Below are 21706 nucleotides of genomic sequence, written 5' to 3' on the forward strand. Positions count from 1 at the left end.
GAGAGGGAGCGTCAGGTGACGCTCTCCTCCATCATTGCATTGAACTATACCGGTGTCATAGACGCCGGTATAGTTAAATGCGGCGGCGGCGGCGGCGGCGGGGGGGGAGGAACAGTGCAGCGGCCCACTACTGGCATCGGCTCTTCTGGCATTTGCCAGAAGTGCCCGATGTCCAGCCCGGCCCTGCCCTGACCTGCCGGCCCGGGGCCCCTGACCTGCGGGGCCCGGTCGCAATGGCGACCGCTGCGACCGCGGTCGTTATGCCCCTGGAGGCTTCTATAGTCTGTTATTTGTATATTATGCAGTCATGGCAACTTGCACCTGTTCACACTTGCTTTATTCTGTTCAGAGGTGCTGGTCAGTTTTTTTCTAGATAGATAGATTGATAGAAAGATGTAGGTAATAACCATGTAATATTACTTATGTAAATGTATATAAATGGTACCTGTATAGATTTTCTTTTCTATGTGTTTATAAACAGAATATTCATTTATTGAGGCATTAGGTCTCGGTAAAAGATCAGCAGCCACAATAAATTCACTTTGACCTTAGGCAATATCCATTATTTTCTATATGCCTTGGGTGGCCAAACCAAAGCTTCATCTTCATGACAGGGGCACATGGATGTGTTGCTACAGACTTTATGCCTATTTCAACTTTCTTTAAATATGCTGCATTAAATAATCAATGTGTGTTCATCATTCAAGTGGAGTCTTATTGAGTCACTGCAGCCAAGAGAGCTTTATAGACCGGAATGTAACAACACAAGGAACTAGGAAACCTATTAATAGCACTAACCTGTCCATTCAATATGCACATCTTTCAGAAATTCAAGTATGGTGTCAGCATATTCCGACATTGTAAACTTTTCTGCCTTAAACTTCATATAGTTAGCTCATTAGTGAACAAGCCGGGTGATCAATAAGTTGCCAACAGAGAGGTTTGAAGTTTCTTAACATCAGCTTTGCATGTTTCTCTGTTCTCAGAAATATTGATAGACTTGTTTCCTGCTCAATTTTAAATAACAGTTTTGTCTTTATTTTTGCCAATGAACGTCATTGAATGGGACTTGTTGCATTGCAGTGGCTTCCCCTTAGGACTGTGTTTACTTTGAACAGTTTTCCATCACTTTCCGCAGCAGGAGACATCATTTAACTCTGTGAGTTTTCTTAATAACTTCGTTCACTTTACCATCATGTTAATTTTATGACAGTATTTTTGCTGCTATCAATTAATTTGAATTACATGGATTTAGTAGATGAACACTTAACAATTTTGCTTTCTAACATATTTTAAGAAATTACACTTATGGCTGGGACTACGGCAATGTTTGTGTAATTATCTGAGGATTTTTTGTTATCACAAAGGATACATTGATTGCTGACAGTTTTCCTATAATCCTGTTATATAGGACACTTCTGCTCTCCTGAAATCTTAGTCAGTAGTATTTTTCCTGTGCATAGCTAAGGGGGAGTGTTGGGGGAGAAAGAATGTGTTACCCGATCAATGGGTATCACCAGCAGAGCTAATAGCCACTTTTTTGTGTACAGCATATAAATATAACAATAGGGTAGCAAAATGACTCTTTGGGACCTTGCACATCATATTTTTGGCGTATATGCTGGAAAAGCTAGGAAAATACCTACTAAGAAATTCCATGGGACTCATGGGCTTGTGCACATGACCAATTATATTGGACAAGTGCTGTCTATTTTTTTCACAGATAGCACTCATATCCATGATATTCTGTGGGGTTGTGCACATCTTCCAATTTTTTTTCTCTGAGTGGTCCAAAGAAAAAGTCTGAGACATGTCCGATTTTGATCAGAGTGTCAGAACAAAATAGGTAATGCAAGTCTGTGGGTCAGATAAAATCCGAGTGTGGTTCCATTTTTAAGGACTAAAAGAATGGAGAGGATGGTGAAACTTTTTTATTCTCTGAAACTGATGGCACGCTGATCAAACTCTGATCATAGATGAAGGCTGAAAGTGTTAGGGTTGGCGGATCGCACTAAATATAAATTATGATGAAGTGCAATCTCATCCCAGGGTCCACCGTGCAGAGATGGAAAACTAATATTTAAACAAACAAACGACCAAAATCAGCATAATGAGGAGTCCCAAAAAGGGAATCAAAGGAGTAGAAAGTATGACAATGCTGATATAAAACAGGACAAAATATACGAACTAGTCGCAAATATACATAGAAGAGGAGTGGGTCAGACGACCCAGAAAAACGACCCAAAAATTCAAAAAATAACAGAATATAAATAATCTTTATTAATAAAACAGTAATAAACAGGTAGGGGCATGGCGCAGCATGGCATACAAAGACACTGCACAGTCATGTAAAATACCAAGGGCGCACGGAGCCGGGGAATCAACACACCCAAATAATATCAGGAATCACCATAGAGAACCATATATTCCCCATATAAGGGGAGAAGATTATACAGTATATATATATATATATATATATATATATATATATATATATATATATATATATACAACATGGATGCACTTCAAGCATACAAATAAATAAACAAAAGGCCACCAATATATTAAAAGTAAATCATTATAGGAGATGTAACAGATACCAAATAAATGGTCCCCATATTATATTGCAAGATGAAGAGAGTGCTAATTACCTTTTGGATGCAAGACTTCCAGGATCTGTGCGTCCACCCAGAGATGTAAAACTGCAGCTAATGTGAACAATGGTGGATCACACAGCGAGCGATAGCTAGCTTGCACTGAGTTAAACATCACTCAGTGTATAGCACACAAAGCTGTGTTACTCACACACAGCAACAGAATAGATGCTCTGCAGTAGAGCTGTGTCACTCGCACACAGTAATGGAAAAGATGTTCTGCAGTAGAGCTGTGTCAGTCGCACACAGTAACAGAGCAGGTATGGCACTTAACACGATCCCTGTTAACCCTCACAGGAGAACGTAACCCTCACAGGGGCAAGGGAACAGGTAGTAGACACAATCACAGCATATGCATGCACATGAACTTCTAGCTATAAAAGCTATATGCCTGCCCTGAATTCACTCAAACTCCTCTCCAGAGGTGCCGGAATTCTAAAGGCTATATACCTGCCCTGAGCGCATGCAGACAAGTCCACACTACCGTTATGTTCCACACACTCATAAGATATAAATGATCTTAGCGCGCTGGCACAAAAATATGTAGAGAGGAGAAAATTGGTTTAAGGCAAGTTAGCTTGATGCAATTTTCCTTAAATTCCCTATTTGCCTCAGATTCTCCTCTCTTGTGGCACTGTTAACCCTTTCATGACCGGAAGGTATTTTCATTTTTACGTTTTCGTTTTTGGCATCCCTTTTTCGCAGAGTCATAACCTTTTGATTTTCCAGTCAATATGGCCATGTGAGGGCATGTTTTTTTGTGGGACGAGATGTACTTTTGAACAACACCATTAGTTTTAACATATCATGTAGTAAAAAACAGAAAAAAAATTCAAAGTGCGGTGAAATTGCATAAAAGTGCAATCCCAAAGTTGTTTTTTGTTTTGCTTTTTTACTGTGTTCACTAAATGCTAAAAAAATTGTGTCATTTTCCGATACCCGTAGCTTCTCCATTTTTCGTGATCTCCGGGTTTGGTGAGGACTTATTTTTTGTCGAACTGAAGTTTTAATGATAACATTTTGGTGCAGATGCAATCTTTTGATCGCCCGTTATTGCATTTTAATGCATTGTTGTGGCGACCAAAAAAAACATAATTCTAGCGTTTCTACTTTTGTTCTCGCTACACCTTTTGGCAATCAGGTTAATCCTTTTTTTATTGATAGATCAGGCAATTCTTAAGGCGTCGTTACCAAATACAGTACAGACCAAAGTTTGGACACACCTTCTCATTTAAAGATTTTTCTGAGTTTTCATGACTAAGAAAATTGTAAATTCACACTGAAGGCATCAAAACTATTAATTAACACATGTAGAATTATATACTTAACAAAAAAGTGTGAAACAACTGAAAATATGTCTTATGTTATAGGTTCTTCAAAGTAGCCACCTTTTGCTTTGATGACTGCTTTGCACACTCTTGGCATTCTCTTGATGAGCTTCAATAGGTAGTCACCGGAAATGGATTTCACTTCACAGGTGTGCCCTGTCAGGTTATTAAGTGGGATTTCTTGCCTTAAAAATGGCGTTGGGACCATCAGTTGTTTTGAGCAGAAGTCTGGTGGATACACAGCTGAAAGTTCTACTGAATAGAATGTTAGAATTTTTATTATGGCAAGAAAAAAGCAGCTAAGTAAATAAAAATGAGTGGCCATCATTACTTTAAGAAATGAAGGTCAGTCAGTCTGAAAAATTGGGAAAACTTTGAAAGTGTCCCCAAGTGCAGTTGCAAAAACCATCCAGGGCTACAAAGAAACTGGCTCACATGAGGAACGCCCCAGGAAAGGAAGACCAAGAGTCACCTCTGCTTCTGAGGATAAGTTTATCCAAGTCGCCAGCCTCAGAAATTGAAGGTTAACAGCAGCTCAGATTAGAGACCAGGCCAATGCCACACAGAGTTCAAGCAGCAGACACATCTCTACAACAACTGTTAAGAGGAGACTTTGTGCAGCAGGCCTTCATGGTAAAATAGCTGCTAAGAAATCACTGCTAAGGACAGGCAACAAGCAGAAGAGACTTGTTTGGGATAAGGAACACAAGGAATGGACATGATATCAGTGGAAATCTGTGCTTTGGTCTGATGAGTCCAAATTTGAGATCTTTGGTTCCAATCACCATGTCTTTGTGCGACGCAGAAAAGGTGAACGGACGGACTCTACATGCCTGGTTCCCACCGTGAAGCATGGAGGAGGAGGTGTGATTGTGTCGGGTGCTTTGCTGGTGCCACTGTTGGGGATTTATTCAAAATTGAAGGCATACTGAACCAGTATGGCTACCACAGCATCTTACAGCGGCATGCTATTCCATCCGGTTTGCGTTTAGTTGGACCATCATTTATTTTTCAACAGGACAATGACCTCAAACGCACCTCGAGGCTGTGTAAGGGCTATTTGACCAAGAAGGAGAGTGATGGGGTGCTACGCCAGATGACATGGCCTCCACAGTCACCAGACCTGAACCCAATTGAGATGGTTTGGGGTGAGCTGGACCGCAGAGTGAAGGCAAAAGGGCCAACAAGTGCTAAGCATCTCTGGGAACTCCTTCAAGATTGATGGAAGACCATTCCCGGTGACTACCTGTTGAAGCTCATCAAAAGAATGCCAGGAGTGTGCAAAGCAGTCATCAAAGCAAAAGGTGGCTACTTTGAAGAACCTAGAATATAAGACATATTTTCAGTTGTTTCACACTTTTTTGTTAAGTATATAATTCCACATGTGTTAATTCATAGTTTTGATGCCTTCAGTGTGAATTTACAATTTTCATAGTCATGAAAATGCAGGAAAATTTTTAAATGAGAAGGTGTGTCCAAACTTTTGGTCTGTACTGTATGTGTATATTTGATTTTTTTTATTGTTTTATTTGGAATAGGGCGAAAGGGGGGTAATTTGAACTGTTATATAATTTTCATTTTTTTATATTTTTAAAAACATATTTTTTACATTGGCGTACTTCAATAACCTCATGGGAGACTAGATGTTACCATAACCCAATCAGCTCTGCTACATACAGGCAATGATCAGATCGCCTATATGTAGCAGAATTACTCACTTGCTATGAGCGCCGCCCACTGGGTGGTGCTCATAGCAATCCGGCAGTGACAACCTTAGAGGTAAACAGGAGTCCTCTGGTTGTCATGTCAACCTATCTGTGATCCGCAATCACGTGATGGGGTCACCGATGGGCGTATTTCAGGCGAGCTTGCCGGAAGCGCATGTTAAAAGCTGCTGTCAGAGTTTGACAGCGGCATTTAACAGGTTAACATCCACAGGAGGATCGCAATTCCTCCTGCGGCTGTTAGCGGCACATCGCTCTTCAGCGGCTGTCAGCTCTTCAAAACAGCCAGAGCCCACATCAAAGGAGGGTGTCCGACGTCGGCCTATTATTATGCCCGATGTCGGAAAGGGGTTAAAATGTTTATGTTATTAATTTCCTTCCTATTTTACCATGATTGCTATGGTGAAAGAATCCCTTTAAGTAATTTCCCTATTCATGCCTGTTTGCATGGCTATTGTCTTTTTCTTACGCTCATTTTTCTTCCTTTTGCAGTCCCAAGCCCTCTCTCGCACCATTTCATAGCCATTTTACAGCACTGAAGTTCAGGTCCACATTGATTTATGTGGCATTTGCAGTCCGGGGGTCAAGTTCGGGTACCGAAAAGTCCAGCCGAATCCAAACATCCACTGGTCTGCACAACCCTTCTAATATGTTATGAGATTTTCAATATTTTTTTTTATAAAGCTACTGGTTTGTGCATCTCTATGTTGATGCCTGCCAATGATGGATGCCTTATACTGATATCTGCCACCCATAGATAATTAAACATCTCATGATTTATGCATTAAATGGATGCCACTCTAAGGGCTCTATCACAGCTTTATTTTAGAGCATTAAAAGTTTTTTTTAATTAAATAAAGAAAAAAATGTAAAGGGAATAGGACCTTTGCTAAGGATAGACTAGCTATGACATGGTATTTTCCATTAAATAAATACAGCACTGACAAAAACTAAGAGACCACTGCAAAATGTTCAGTTTGTTTGAGTTTTCTCTTTATAGGTATATTTTTGAGTAAAATGTTAATTGTTCTTTTATTCTATAAATTTCTGACAACATGTCTCCGATTTTCCAAGCAATACATTTTTGGTTTTTTTTTTCTGAAAAGGAGAAATGGTCTAAATAAAAAAAACCCAGTGCTTTCAGACCTCAAATAATGCAAAGAATACAAGTTCATAATCATTTAGAAACAACAATACTAATGTTTTAACTCAGGAAGAGTTCAGAAATCAATATTTTGTGGAATAACCATGATTATTAATCACAGCTTTCATGTGTCTTGGCATGCTTTCTACCAGTCTTTCACACTGTTCGTGGCACAAAAATGTAAGCAATTCTTCTTTGTTTGATGGCTTGTGACTGTCCATCATCCTCTTGATTACGTTCCAGAGGTTTTCAATGGGGTTCAGGTCTGGAGATTGGGCTGCTCGTGACAGGGTTTTGATGTGGTAGTCTCTTAATTTTTGCCAGAGCTGAATGTTGGGGCATCTTTTCATAAAATATCTGCAGTCTCCCATTCTAATGTTATTCCTTAAAGGAATTTATGAATAAATAAGCAATTGGGACATATGGACATGTGAATGTAAGAAAAGGGTAAAGCTCTTGAAAAATGCCTTTTTGCTGTAAATGTCGATTATGTATTGCTTTGAATCTGTATCTTAGGAGTTGAGTTCCATACCAGTTTTGTGCACCTGTCCCTGAACTGAGTCTGTTACTAGGTCACTATATTTTCTACTTATAGCAAAAGAGGTAAGGGCCATACCACATTAACAATGGGAATGGTAATAGTTACACCCATTTTTTAATTTATTGATTTAAAGAGGTTCCAGAATTACCATGTTTTTCAGCTAATAAAACACACTTTATTTCCTGAATATTTGGTGTCATGACTCCTCCGCTCAGTGAATGATTGCTGTGCTGTTCTATGGAAACTATCCTGCTCAGCTGTCTGCATCTTGACTGACAGCTTGGTTGTCCAATACTGTGATGGGCTTGCTGGGCTTTTGGTGCTTTGATTGACAGCTCTGCTGTCCAATCTGTGACTGGGGTGTGCAGGACTTTCTCCAGGTGTTCAGTGTTCTGGTAATCACATAGCTATTTAACTGAGCTGTCTGCCCCTGATCCCTGCCAGACGTAGTTTGTGCTTACTGTTGAGTAGCCTGATTCTGTTGCTCTGAGTTCTGATCTTCTGCTGCCTGACCCTTTTGACCATGTTCTGACTACCCCTTTCTCTTGTCCTTCGGCTTTTGCTCCGCTATCTCTTGTTATTGACCCTGGACTGTTCCCTGACTTATGGCTTTGTCTTTTCCCTTAGGAGTCTATGAACTCTCTCTGTATTTAACACAGAATGTCTGACTCTTTTGCCTCATGGCCTGTCCATGAGTAATGACTAGCGTCACATTTGGGAAACGGTTGTGTGCAGCTGTGGAAAGATCTCACAGAAGGCAGGGTCATCATCTTCCGAGATCTGAATCTTCATATGTGCCCCCTCCGGAGGCCATTTCCCTGAAGCTCATTGCAGAGATATCATAGGAAAAATGAACTTACGGGCACCAACATCTTCTGAGATGCCAGGCACCACAGCATCGCCCCGCTCCTCCCACTGCCAGAATCCTGAAGCAGCGACCCTGTCTCCTTTGCCCTGCTCCACTGCAGCCACCCACCCCAGGTAAGCTACCCTTAAAAGGCAATAAAACATGTACCACCATTTTATTTAAAAAATATTTTTTTCCTAATTTACACCCCAAAATTTGGGGTCCGATGCATCTTCTAATCTGCAAAACACAGTACATGTCGAATGTAAGCAATTATAGACTAAGAAAAGTCAGATTGACTGGCAGGTCCACTTTAAATATAAAAGTTATATATGCACATGTTGCAGAGCAAAATTTTATTTCTGACCATTTTTATACAGGTTAAAGAGACAGAGAATCTGTCTCGAGTAGTGTTGAGCGATACCTTCCGATATCGGAAAGTATCGGTATCGGAAAGTATCGGCCGATACCGGCAAAATATTGGATCTCGCCGATACCGATACCCGATACCAATGCAAGTCAATGGGACGAAAATATTGGAATTAAAGTAAACTCTTTCTTTCCTTGTAGGTTCATTCTACATGAAGGAAAACAGCTAAGAATAATGTAGGATGTATGGGGGGAGGTGGCGCAGACATTAAAGGCATAGAGGTTTAGCCCAATCACATAGAATATCAGGAATTTAAATTTTTTTTAATACGTTCGGAGTAACAAGGATATTGACTGTTAAGTTTTTTTTTATTTTGTCAGATATTGATGTTTCACTACTTCCATGCCCTTCACCCTCTTTTTTACTTCTCCCACACTTTCTTCTTCATCATCATCAGCATCTTTGACATCAACTTCTTCTTCACCTTATTCATCTTCTTCTTCATCTTCTACCTATTATTTTTTTGTTACATTGTTCATATTCTTTTTATTTAACTATTATTCTTCTTCATATTCAACTTCTTCATCATATTCTTATTTGTGACAGGCATTCCCGTAGTTGTTATCTATAAAAGTTTGAAGATTACACCTTCCGTTCTGCCTGTCACAAAAGAGTTACATTTGTCCGCGTTCAGTTTGGCCTGCAGCATCAGGCTTTATCCAGGGGCACCACGAGGAGGAACGGACTCACCCCCATACACTGCTTAGTCTTCTTCTGCTTATAATTTAGATAATATCTTTTGCTCTGATATTTAGTGTTATGCTTAATGTTCTTCTGCTCTTTGTTCTGCAGCCTCTTGTTCTTCTGCTTCTCTGTCTTCCAGGTCGTCGTCTTTAGGGTCTTGAACTTGGAAATGTAGCAGAAGGTACAAGAAGGCTGAGAAAATGCCGAGAAACAGCTGATGGAACTGGAACTCGGATGGCTACCCGAAGGTCCAGGAGCCAATGGAACTACCGAGGACCAGCTGACGTTACTGGAACCCGGTTACTAAGCAGGAGGTACCCATGCCTGAAAGCATGACCAAGGACCACCTGACGTTGGTGGAACTCGGATACCCAGGAGGAGGCACCTAAGCCAAAGGCTCTGCCCGGAACCAGCTGATGGTACTGGAACCAGGATGGGGAGCAGAAGGTACAAGAGCAAAAGACACTGCCGAGACCCAGCTGACGGTACTGGAACCCGGATGGGTAGCCGAAGGTCCAAGAGCCAATGGAACTACCGAGGACCAGCTGACGTTACTGGAACCTGGTTACTAAGCAGGAGGTACCCGTGCCTGAAAGCACTACCAAGGACCACCTGACGTTGGTGGAACTCGGATACCCAGAAGGAGGCACCTAAGCCAAAGGCTCTGCCCGGAACCAGCTGACGGTACTGGAACCAGGATGGGGAGCAGAAGGTACAAGAGCAAAAGACACTGCTGAGAACCAGCTGACTGTACTGGAACCCGGATGGGTAGCTGAAGGTCCAAGAGCCAATGGAACTACCGAGGACCAGCTGACATTACTGGAACCCGGTTACTAAGCAGGAGGTACCCGTGCCTGAAAGCACTACCAAGGACTAGGGTTGAGCGACTTTCATTTTTTTAAGATCGAGTCGGGTTTTGTGAAACCCGACTTTGTCCCGAGTCGAGTCGAGTGCAGTCGGCCGATTATCGCTGAAAGTCGGGGATCGACCGAAACACGAAACCCAATGCAAGTCAATGGGGAAGCATAGTCGGCAGTGAGTGGAGGCCAGGAAAACACCTTCAGTGCCCATTTTAATGCCAAAAACATCCATTCTTGTTTCTGAAGCTTGTCAATCTTAATTAACTTTATAATAATAGTTGGGCATTGGAAATTGGGGGTCATTTGGCAAAAGTTGTGGGGGGAGTAGGGCTGGCTCAAGTTTTTCGTGGGCCCAGGAAACGCGGACTACATCACGGCGGTGGAGCAGGGAGAGGTAAGTATTTCAACGTTGCAAGTGCTGTGATCCTGAGCAAGCAGGGGGGGCCCACTCGTTCGCATTGGCACTGGCACAGGGCCCCTCAAAGTACGGCGGTGTGTTTGCATGGCGGGGGCACCTCCCACCAGCAGCGACACTTTTGCGTACTCTGAGGGGCCCTGTGCCAGTGGCGTCGCCAACGAGTATGCCCCCCCCACCTGATGAAGGAACCTGCACTTTCATCTGCACCTTCCTCTTTGTCCCTGTGTAAGGTGGTATAACATGCGGGAAGGGGAACCTTACTTTCAGCAGGGTCAGATTCTGGCTGTGTAGAGTGCAAGGGGAATGTAGTGGTCTAGGTCAATGTACCAGCAGACTCATCTAGCAGTGGCTGGGCAATGGGCAGGATGAAGAGGAAACAGATATAGGGCCAAAGAATAAAGTAGGCTAAATGCAGTTCAAAATTGGTAACAGGATTAAACAGGCGGCATTGCTTTGTTCAGTGGAGTAGCAAACCCAAGAGCAGCAGACTCTGTTTCAAGGGCCCAACCACACTAGTAGGCCAAATGCAGTTTAATATCTGATAGTATAGGCCGAAAGCCAGAAGGTAGAAGCTCAGCTTTATTCAGTTGAGGACAACACCAGGCAGGGGCAAACACCGTTAGTAGGCCGGAACCACCAATTTTTAAAAAAACAGCAGTTAATCAGAGCCAGAAGGTAGAAGCTCAGCTGTATTCAGTTGAGGACAACTTGAATTAGGGACTGCAGACAGACTTAGCAGGCTGTCCCCTGTGTGGACCATGCATCCAATACATTAACCCATTGCGCCACAAAGGACACGTAACCTTCCGTGGCCATGCCTACAGGTCCATGTGTCTGTTGTCAGGTGTACCTTTGGACTCACAGATTGACAGAATGCAAGGACAATGCGGTCTTTAACATGCTGGTGGAGGGGTGGGATGGCTTTTCTCGCAAAAGAATTGTCAACTGGGTAGCTCATAGCGTGGTACAGCGTAGTCCATCATGGCTTTATTAATATTAAAAAAAATAAAAAAATAGGCTCTATGAACTGTAAATTAGGTTCCAGGGGTACACGGGCAGCAGTGGTCTGGTCAGTGGAGGCCTAGTGGAAGGAGGGACCGCAGACAGGCTTCGAAGGCCTAACATTATAAAATGGGCTGGCTGTAGGCACTTTATAATTGGTTCCAGGGGTACATGGGCAGCAGTGGTCTGGTCAGTGGTGGCCTAGTGGAAGGAGGGACCGCAGACAGGCTTCGAAGGCCTAACATGATAAAATGGGCTGGCTGTAGGCACTGTAAAATAGGTTCCAAGGGTACACGGGCAGCAGTGGTCTGGTCAGTGGAGGCCTAGTGGAAGGAGGGACCGCAGACAGGTTTCGAAGGCCTAACATAATAAAATGGGCTGGCTGTAGGCACTGTAAAATAGGTTCCAGGGGTACACGGGCAGCAGTGGTCTGGTCAGCGGAGGCCTAGTGGAAGGAGGGACCGCAGACAGGCTTCGAAGGCCTAACACAATAAAATGGGCTGGCTGTAGGCACTTTATAATTGTTTCCAGGGGTACACGGGCAGCAGTGGTCTGGTCAGTGGAGGCCTAGTGGAAGGAGGGACCGCAGACAGGCTTCGAAGGCCTAACACAATAAAATGGGCTGGCTGTAGGCACTTTATAATTGTTTCCAGGGGTACACGGGCAGCAGTGGTCTGGTCAACGGAGGCCGATTGTAATGAGTGTCTGCCAGTTAGTAGTCAAAAACAACAATTAAATGTGAATGTCTCGCATTAAAACAAAACAAAAACACTAAAGGGTGCAATCATTAGGTTCAGGGGTGGGATCCTCTGCGTTGTTTCAGACCTACTAATTTAGCACAAAGTATTTACTGTGGTAAATAGAGGACACTGCCCCTGACTATGTTAAGTACCATCATACATGTCAACACAATGGTATTGTCAGTGGCAGGTATGGAAGGATGTCAGCGCATAGACTAAACATTGGTGGAAGTGTGAGAGATAACTGTGGAAGTGGTAGAGCAATGTTTGACCTGGGGGTGGGTGAACTCTCTTGTGGACGGCGGTACAGGCCCAGGGCCCCTCATGTTACAACAGTGTGTCTGACGTTGGGTGCGCACCACCACCGCCAGAGACACTTTATTGTACTATGAGGGACCCAGTAGCAATGCCGTCGACCAAAAGCAAGCACACCCACCTCATCAGACAAACAGCAGTCTCACGGGTGCTTGCGCCAAGTCACGTTACCACGGCCCTGTGTGGGGAGTTTGGCCATTTAGGGAGGTGTAAACATGTCGTATGCTGGACAATCAGCTGCAGAAAATTAGACATTAGAAAAGTAATTCACAGTAGTCCACAGGCAAGAGCTTTTCATAGGAAAGCTAGGTGTCCGCCGGGCAAGGTGGGGCAAAAGATTTCGAAATCCAGTTGTGGTTCATTTTAATGAATGTTAGATCGTCAACATTTTGGGTAGCCAGACGAGTCCTTTTTTCGGTTAATATTGAACCTGCAGCACTGAATACTCTTTCTGATAGGACACTTGCTGCCGGGCAAGCAAGCTCCTGCAATGCATATTCTGCCAATTCTGGCCAGGTGTCTAAATTTGATGCCCAGTAATCAAATGGGAATGACGGTTGAGGGATAACATCGATAAGGGATGAAAAATAGTTAGTAACCATACTGGACAAATGTTGTCGCCTGTCACTTTCAATTGATGCAGCAGTACCTGTCCTGTCTGCGGTCATAGCAAAATCACTCCACAACCTGGTCAGAAAACCCCTCTGTCCAACGCCACTTCTGATGTGTGCACCCCTAACACTCCTAGTCTGCTGCCCCCTGGAGCTCGTGTGAGAACGATCACGTGCGCTGTGTGCTGGGAATGCCTGAAGCAAACGGTCAACAAGAGTTGATTGTTTGGTTGCTAATATTAGTTCCAAGTTCTCATGTGGCATAATATTTTGCAATTTGCCTTTATAGCGTGGATCGAGGAGGCAGGCCAACCAGTAATCGTCATCGTTCATCATTTTCGTAATGCGTGTGTCCCTTTTTAGTATACGTAAGGCATAATCCGCCATGTGGGCCAAAGTTCCAGTTGTCAAATCTCCGGTTGTGATTGGTTGAGGGGCAGTTTCAGGCAAATCTACGTCACTTGTGTCCCTCAAAAAACCAGAACCCGGCCTTGCCACGCAACCAATTTCCAGTGCCCCCGGGAAAGCTTCCGCATTAAAAATATACTCATCCCCATCATCCTCCTCGTCCTCCACCTCCTCTTCGCCCGCTACCTCGTCCTGTACACTGCCCTGACCAGACAATGGCTGACTGTCATCAAGGCTTTCCTCTTCCTCTGGTGCAGACGCCTGATCCTTTATGTGCGTCAAACTTTGCATCAGCAGACGCATTAGGGGGATGCTCATGCTTATTATGGCGTTTTCTGCACTAACCAGCCGTGTGCATTCCTCAAAACACTGAAGGACTTGACACATGTCTTGTATCTTCGACCACTGCACACCTGACAACTCCATGTCTGCCATCCTACTGCCTGCCCATGTATGTGTATCCTCCCACAAAAACATAACAGCCCACCTCTGTTGGCACAGTCTCTGAAGCATGTGCAGTGTTGAGTTCCACCTTGTTGCAACGTCTATGATTAGGCGATGCTGGGGAAGGTTCAAAGACCGCTGATAGGTCTGCATACGGCTGGAGTGTACAGGCGAACGTCGGATATGTGAGCAAAGTCCACGCACTTTGAGGAGCAGGTCGGAGAACCCAGGATAAGTTTTCAATAAGCACTGCACCACCAGGTTTAAGGTGTGAGCCAGGCAAGGAACGCGTTTCAGTTGGGAAAGGGAGATGGCAGCCATGAAATTCCTTCCGTTATCACTCACTACTTTGCCTGCCTCAAGATCTACTGTGCCCAGCCACGACTGCGTTTCTTGTTGCAAGAACTCGGACAGAACTTCCGCGGTGTGTCTGTTGTCGCCCAAACACTTCATAGCCAATACAGCCTGCTGACACTTGCCAGTACAATACAGCCTGCTGGCACTTGCCAGTAGCTGGCCCATAATGGGACCACTGGTGTGCAACAGTGTCATCTGCCGATTGAGTGGTTGGCCGACTGCGGTCTGTGGAAGAGCTGTAGCTTCTGCAGGAGGACGAGGAGGAGGAGGAGGGGGTGCGAACGCCTACAGCCAACTGTTTCCTAGACCGTGGGCTAGGCACAACTGTCCCGAAATTGATGTCCCCTGTGGACCCTGCATCCACCACATTCAACCAGTGTGCCGTGATGGACACATAACATCCCTGGCCATGCCTACTGGTCCATGCATCTGTAGTCAGGTGCACCTTTGTACTCACAGATTGCCTGAGTGCATGGACGATGCGCTGTTTAACATGCTGGTGCAGGGCTGGGATGGCTTTTCTGGAAAAAAAGTGTCGACTGGGTAGCTCGTATCGTGGTTCAGCGTACTCCATCAGGGCTTTGAAAGCTTCGCTTTCAACTAACCGGTAGGGCATCATCTCTAACGAGATTAGTCTAGCTATGTGGGCGTTAAAACCCTGTGTACGCGGATGCGAGGATAAGTACTTCCTTTTTCTAACCAGAGTCTCATGTAGTGTGAGCTGGACTGGAGAGCTGGAGATCGTGGAACTTTCGGGTGTGCCGGTGGACATGGCAGACTGAGAGACGGTTGGAGATGGTATTGTTTCCGCCGGTGCCCTAGATGCAATATTTCCTCCTACAAAACTGGTGATTCCCTGACCCTGACTGCTTTTGGCATGCAAAGAAACCTGCACAGATACTGCCGGTGGTGCGGAAAATGGTGGCCTTACAGAGACGGAAGGGATGTTGCGTTGCTGACTAGCTTCATTGGCCGAGGGTGCTACAACCTTAAGGGACATTTGGTAGTTAGTCCAGGCTTGAAAATGCATGGTGGTTAAGTGTCTATGCATGCAACTAGTATTGAGACTTTTCAGATTCTGACCTCTGCTTAAGCTAGTTGAACATTTTTGACAGATGACTTTGCGCTGATCAATTGGATGTTGTTTAAAAAAATGCCAGACTGCACTCTTCCTAGCATTGGATCCCTTTTCAGGGATTGCAGACTGAGCTTTAACCGGATGGCCACGCTGTCCTCCAACAGGTTTTGGCTTTGACACGCGTTTTGGGCCAGATACGGGCCCGGCAGATGGAACCTGTTGCGATGTTGATGCCTGCTGCGGCCCCTCCTCCACCTCCGCTTCTGAACTACTGCCGCCTGCACCCTGTTCCCCCAATGGCTGCCAATCGGGGTCAACAACTGGGTCATCTATTACCTCCTCTTCGAGCTCGTGTGCAACTTCGTCTGTGTCACTGTGTCGGTGGTATAGCGTTCGTGGCGGGGCAACATAGTCTCATCAGGGTCTGATTGTGGATCAGTACCCTGAGAGGGCAATGTGGTGGTCTGAGTCAAAGGAGCAGCATAGTACTCTGGCTGTGGCTGTGCATCAGTGCACTCCATGTCAGAATCTACTTGTAATTGGCATGGCCTGTTAAGTGTTTCTAAGCCAGGGACGGTATGTGTAAAGAGCTCCATGGAGTAACCCGTTGTGTCGCCTGCTGCATCCTTCTCTCTTGTTGTAGTTTTTGCTGAAGAGGACAAGGAAGCGACTTGTCCCTGACCGTGAACATCCACAAGCGACGCGCTGCTTTTACATTTAGCAGTTTCAGAAGAGGAGGCAAAAGAGCTAGAGGCTGAGTCTGCAATGTAAGCCAAAACTTGCTGTTGCTGCTCCGCCTTTAAAAGCGGTTTTCGTACTCCCAGAAAAGAGAGCGTTCGAGGCCTTGTGTAGCCAGACAACGAAACTGGCTCCACAGCTCCAGACTTAGGTGGAATATTTTTATCCCCACGACCACCTGATGCTCCACTACCACTACCATCATTACCAGCTGACAATGAACGCCCACGGCCACGACGACCTCTTGCACCAGACTTCCTCATTGTTTTAAAAACTTAACCAAAGTAACTTTATTTGTTGCTGTCAAACAACTTACACGGTGAGCTATAACTTCAGTATGATTTCAATATCCCTTAACAGGTTGGTGAGACCACAAGGAAAATCAGGCACAATGTTACACACTCTGTTTTCTGTGGCACCAAATCACAGAGATGCCACACACGCAGGACTGTCACTCAAGCACAAATGTCAATATTAATCTCCCACTGTTTTCTTTTTTTTTTCTTTTTCAGGGAGACTTTAGAAACCAAATAATAAAAAATAAATAGGCTTTCTATGGCCCACTGAGTGAGAGATGGCACACACAGGAGTCAGGAGTGGCACACAAGCAGAAAGGGCAATATTAATCTCCCACTGTTTTATTTGTTCTTTCTTTTTCAGGGAGACTTTAGAAACCAAATAATAAAAAATAAATAGGCTTTCTATGGCCCACTGAGTGAGAGATGGCACACACAGGAGTCAGGAGTGGCACACAAGCCCTGACTGAGGCCAATATTTTTCTCCCACTGATTGATGTAGTGATTTTTTTTCAGGTAGATTTTAGAACCCAAATCAAGCAAAAAAATTAATAGGCTTTCTATGGCCCACTGAGTGAGAGATGGCACACACAGGGATGGCACTCTAGCAAAATGCCAATCTTAATCTCCTACAAAAAAAAAAAAAAAAGAAACTGTCCTACAATTACTATCTCCCTGCAGTAATCTCAGCCAGGTATGGCAGGCAGCAATAAGGAGTGGACTGATGCACAAATTAAATAAAAAGTGTGGACAAACAAAAAAGATAGCTGTGCAGAAAGGAAGGAACAGGAGGATATGTGCTTTGAAAAAAGCAGTTGGTTTGCACAGTGGCGTACACACAGCAATACAGCTATCAGGGAGCCTTCTAGGGCAACCCAATGAGCTACAGCGCTGAGAGAAAAAAAAATGTAGCTTCCACTGTCCCTGCACACCGAAGGTGGTGTTGGACAGTGGAAATCGCTACAGCACAAGCGGTTTGGTGGTTAATGGACCCTGCCTAACGCTCTCCCTGCTCCAAAATGAAGCGGCAGCAACCCCTCCCTAAGCTCAGAGCAGCAGCAGTGAGATGGCGGTCGGCGGGAACGCCCCTTTATAGCCCCTGTGACGCCGCAGACAGCAAGCCAATCACTGCAATGCCCTTCTCTAAGATGGTGGGGACCAGGACCTATGTCATCACGCTGCCCACACTCTGTGTTCACCTTCATTGGCTGAGAAATGGCGCTTTTCGCGTCATTGAAACGCGACTTTGGCGCGAAAGTCGCGTACCGCATGGCCGATGCAACGCTGGGATCGGCTCGGTTTCATGAGACGCCGACTTTGCCAAAAGTCGGCGACTTTTGAAAATGAACGACCCGTTTCGCTCAACCCTACCAAGGACCACTTGACGTTGGTGGAACTCGGATACCCAGAAGGAGGCACCTAAGCCAAGGCTCTACCCGGAACCAGCTGACGGTACTGGAACCAGGATAGGGACCTATTCAAGCTTGTCTTCCTAGAGCCTTAACTAGTGGTGTTGGAGCAAAGGGTCAGCAGGGGGAGCAGAGTGTAGGCTGAAGCCTGCACTGGAGGCATTTGGAGGTCTGTTGTGTCTGCGTGGCGTTTGCAGGACACGATGCCAGCTACACAGCAGGTGAACAGCTGGTGTTGCTGAACCCCACTGACACATTGGCGGGTGTTTTTCTCTGTGCAGCCAGCACTTCCGGGCGCCAACTGGCATTGATACAGCCCAGGGTCAGCAGGAGGAGCAGAGTGTAGGCCGAAGCCTGCACTGGCGGCAGCTTTGTGTCTGCGTGGCGTTTGCAGGACACGTTGCTGGCTACACAGCAGGTGAACAGCTGGCGTTGCTGAACCCCACTGACACATTGGCGGGTGTTTTTCTCTGTGCAGCCAGCACTTCCGGGTGCCAACTGGTGTTGTTAGAGCCCAGGGTCAGCAGGAGGAGCAGAGGGAGCAGAGTGTAGGCCAAAGCCTGCACTGGCGGCAGCTTTGTGTCTGCGCGGCGTTTGCAGGATACGTTGCCGGCTACACAGCAGGTGAACAGCTGGCGTTGCGGAACACTGACACATTGGCGGGTGTTTTTCTCTGTGCAGCCTGCACTTCCGGGCACCAACTGGCGGTGTTAGAGCCCAGGGTCTGCAGGAGGAGCAGAGTGTAGGCCGAAGCCTAATTGAACCAATTTTAAAGGTAACCTTTAACCCCTCCTCAGGTGTTACAAACTAGAAGAGCCACACCTTGGGCAGCAGTAGTGCTGCACAAGTCAAAGGTTGCTCTTTTAATTTTGTTCCTTGCACACGCTGAGTGAAACACCTATAACATTTAGCCCCTTATACAGTCAAACTGTCTTGGAGGCGGGTGTTCCCTTCGTAATGAGACGCAGCACAGCTGTCAAAAATACCACCTTGGTGCTGGGCGCGGCCTCCTGAGCATCGCATTTTGCTGTACAGGAGTCTGCGCTGTTGTGTTATCCCTTGGCCCTGCGCTGTTAGCGCTGCCCGTCTTCTGACATCATTTCATGTCATCCGGTGCGGTTCGCGATGCCCATGAATCCCAGCCCTGCAGTGTCTTTTCATTAATTCACATTGCGGGGCTGGGATTCATGGCCTTGCACAGTCAATATGTTCGCCTCTCACTCGTGTCCTTACACCTGCTACAGACTGTGCGGTGTCAGCTGATCCCTTATCGCATGCCACGGCCATGAAGCAGTACAGTCTGAAGAACGCGGAAGGAGATGAGTGACAGGCAAAGATATGCACTGTTCATGCCCGTCAATCACACCCTCGCAGTCAAAATAAATAAGACACCGAGGGGCGTTGTGTCGGGCAGGGCGGCCGCAGAGGCGCAGCTAGCCAACCAATGATGTCAGAAGATGGGCAGCGCTACCAAGGGGGTTGCAGCGTGTCATTACAAAGGAAAGTCACACCTCAGGGACGGTTTAATGGTCTCAGGGGACACATTTTAGACGTGTTGCGTTCGGCGTGTGCAAGGAGAATAACTTAATGAGCCACCTTGTACAAATGCAGCATTACTGCTGTACAAGGTGGCTGTTATACATGCCAACGCCTGGGGGGGGACAGGTTCCTTTCAATTTCAGTTCTTGTATCTGCGTGGCGTTTGCAGGACACGATGCCGGCTACACAGCAGGGGAACAGCTGGCGTTACTGAACCCCAATGACATATTGACGGGTGTTTTTCTCTGTGCAGCCAGCACTTCCAGGCACCAACTGGCGGTGTTAGAGCCCAGGGACAGCAGGAGGAGAGGGAGCAGAGTGTAGGCCGAAGCCTGCACTGGTGGCAGCTTTATGTCTGCGTGGCGTTTGCAGGACACGTTGCTGGCTACACAGCAGGGGCACAGCTGGCGTTGCTGAACCCCACTGACACATTGGCGGGTGTTTTTCTCTGTGCAGCCAGCACTTACGGGCGCCAACTGGCGGTATGAGAGCCCAGGGACAGCAGGAGGAGCAGAGGAACACAGTGTAGGCCGAAGCCTGCACTGGCGGCAGCTTTGTGTCTGCGTGGCGTTTGCAGGACACGTTGCTGGCTACACAGCAGGGGCACAGCTGGCGTTGCTGAACCCCACTGACACATTGGCGGGTGTTTTTCTCTGTGCAGCCAGCACTTACGGGCGCCAACTGGCGGTATTAGAGCCCAGGGACAGCAGGAGCAGCAGAGGAACACAGTGTAGACCGAAGCCTGCACTGGAGGCAGCTTTGTGTCTGTGTGGCGTTTGCAGGACACGATGCTGGCTACACAGCAGGGGAACAGCTGGCGTTACTGAACCCCACTGACACATTGACGGGTGTTTTTCTCTGTGCAGCCAGCACTTGCTGGCACCAACTGGCGGTGTTAGAGCCCAGGGACAGCAGGAGGAGAGGGAGCAGAGTGTAGGCCGAAGCATGCACTGGTGGCAGCTTTGTGTCTGCGTGGCGTTTGCAGGACACGTTGCTGGCTACACAGCAGGGGCACAGCTGGCGTTGCTGAACCCCACTGACACATTGGCGGGTGTTTTTCTCTGTGCAGCCAGCACTTACGGGCGCCAACTGGCGGTATGAGAGCCCAGGGACAGCAGGAGGAGCAGAGGAACACAGTGTAGGCCGAAGCCTGCACTGGAGGCAGCTTTGTGTCTGCGTGGCATTTGCAGGACACGATCCCGGCTACACAGCAGGGGAACAGCTTGCATTACTGAACCCCACTGACACATTGGCTGGTGTTTTTCTCTGTGCAGCCAGCATTTCCGGGCACCAACTGGCGGTGTTAGAGCCCAGGGACAGCAGAAGGAGAGGGAGCAGAGTGTAGGCCGAAGCCTGCACTGGCGGCAGTTTTAGGTCTGTTGTGTCTGCATTAGAGCCCAGGGTCTGCAGGAGGAGAAGAGTGTAGGCCGAAGCCTAATTGAACTAATTTTAAAGGTAACCTTAAACCCCCCCTCAGGTGTTACAAACTAGAAGAGCCACACCTTGGGCAACAGTAATGCTGCACAAGTGAAAGGTTGCTCTTTTAATTTTGTTCCTTGCACACGCTGAATGAAACACGTATAAAATTTAGCCCCTTATACAGTCAAAACTGTCTTGGAGGTGTGAGTTCCCTTCTTAATGAGACGTAGCCCAGCTGTCAAAAAAACCACCTTGGTGCTTGGCGCGGCCTCCTGAGCGTCGCATTTTGCTGTACAGGATTCAGTGCTGTTGTGTTATCCCTTGGCCCTGCGCTGTTAGCGCTGCCCGTCTTCTGACATCATTTCATGTCGGCAGGAGCGGTTCGCGATGCCCATGAATCCCAGCCCCGCAGTGTCTTTTCATTAATTCACACTGCGGGGCTGGGATTCATGGCCTTGCGCAGTAAATATGTTCGCCTCTCACTCATGTCCTTACACCTGCTTCAGACTGTGCGGCATCAGCTGATCCCTTATCGCATGCCATGGCCATGAAGCCGCACAGTCTGAAGAAGGCAGAAGGAGATGAGTGACAGGCGAACATATGCACTGCTCATGCCCAGCAATCACACCCTCGCAGTCAAAATAAATAAGACACCGAGGGGCGTTGTGTCGGGCAGGGCGGCCGCAGAGGCGCAGCCAGCCAAACAATGATGTCAGAAGA

The sequence above is a fragment of the Ranitomeya variabilis genome, chromosome 1, assembly GCF_051348905.1.
Source record: "Ranitomeya variabilis isolate aRanVar5 chromosome 1, aRanVar5.hap1, whole genome shotgun sequence".
Classification (NCBI taxonomy): Eukaryota; Metazoa; Chordata; class Amphibia; order Anura; family Dendrobatidae; genus Ranitomeya; species Ranitomeya variabilis.